Genomic DNA, 1,771 nt, shown 5'->3' on the forward strand with positions numbered 1-1,771 from the left:
AAAAGTTATCCGTATCGGTATCCGTATCGGTATCGGCGATATTGGCCCTGTATTTACTTGGTATCAGATCAATACCAAATTTTACAGGGAAAACCCAACTGATTCCCCTTGAGCAAACACTTAACTGTTTGTCTCTTACTGGCTGTTTGTCCATCTTTCCCATTGAGGCCATTTATTTTTGTTAGTCTGCCTCATGTCCTCCAGGGGGAGGAGTTTAGTTAACTGTCTAATTTCCTCATGTCCCTTTACCAGGGTCACATACAGTCAGTGTATAAGTCAGGCATTTTAATAGTATTGCAAGTTCAAAGTGTTTATTTTGTCATATGCACAGTTAGGAAACATGTTTCCCTGTACAATGAAATTCTTACTTTGCCGTCCACATGGATGCCACAAAATACAAATGAAATATAAAGTAGATAAATAAATAAATCAAAATCTAGGACACTTTAGGCAGCAACAAATGCAGCAATACAATAAAAGAATATAATAGAGAATGTATGCTGCATGGGAGCAGCATGTGCAGCAGTCAACAGTCATTGTGCAATTATGCATGTGCAAACAGAATGTAAACAGTACATCACGTATTTCCTGGTCATAAACTCCTCAGCTGTTTAGGAGTCTGATGACAGAGGGAAAGAAAGAGTTTTTCAGTCTAGTGGTCCTACATTTCACACTTCTGAAACCTCCGGCCAGAGGGCAAAGAAGTGAACAGTCCGTGCTTGGGGTGGGTGGGACCTTTGAGGATGGAGGCAGCTTTCCTACGCACCCTGTGGTGGTAAATGCTCTGCAGAGAGGGCAGTGGAGTCCTAGTGATCTTCTCCGCAGTCTTTACCACTCTCTGCAGGCGCTTGTGGTCCATAGCAGTAGTGCTGCCATACCAGACAGTGATGCAGCTGGTCAGGATGCTACTATGCACTAGGATAGTAGGATGCACTACTTTGATTACTGAGGTAAATTCGCTGAGATTGGTTTGACACTGCCTGTTACTCTTCTCTATGCTCACTTTATACTCTAACACATTTGATTAATTAGCTGTAACCCTATTTGGATACTGCAAGAATAAATCAGTTATGGTATACACTCACCAGCCACTTTATTAGGTACACTTCTAGGCAATACTTCTGCCTTGACATCTGTTTGTCTCAAATGTGTAAATTGTTTGTTATTCGGGTTATAGTTAAATGTGGTATTGAACTGTACTACATTATATTCAGAGATGTTCCTAATATTCTGAACCTCATGTACGTAGCTGGGGTAGACAAAACTATACCGACACCCCTAAATATATTGTAGTCCAGTACAGCATCACCTTCAACTATGACCTCAAACATTGGTGAATTGCCATAAATGTATAAATTCAAACACTGAGCTTCATAAACAAATGTTGCATACAATTGTACAGGTGTCCCTAATAAAGTGTATAAACTTAGCAGCAGTTTGGTAAATATGTAATTCTCGTATGCTTCCTCAGATGGTCTGAGCCTACTGCTGAAAGCCTTGATCCAGTAAATGAGGTCCCAACCTCTGCACCAGCAGGAGCCTGGCAGTAAGATAAAGGACCCAGCCCTCAGCTGCTTTGTATCGGCTCAGCCTGATGCCTATCTGAGCCCTAACAACGGCCTGTTCCTCCACTTCCAGCCAGCAGTGAAACAGTTCTTAAATCTTTAGGCAAAGAAGTAATGAATCATTTTATCATGGAGGATCCCCAGTGTGATGGCACTTATCCAGAGAGAGGAAAAACAGATCTGTGTTCCATGTTTGTTTTTAAAGC

This window comes from Monopterus albus, unplaced genomic scaffold (genome assembly GCF_001952655.1).
Source record: "Monopterus albus unplaced genomic scaffold, M_albus_1.0 scaffold405.1, whole genome shotgun sequence".
NCBI classification, from domain to species: domain Eukaryota; kingdom Metazoa; phylum Chordata; class Actinopteri; order Synbranchiformes; family Synbranchidae; genus Monopterus; species Monopterus albus.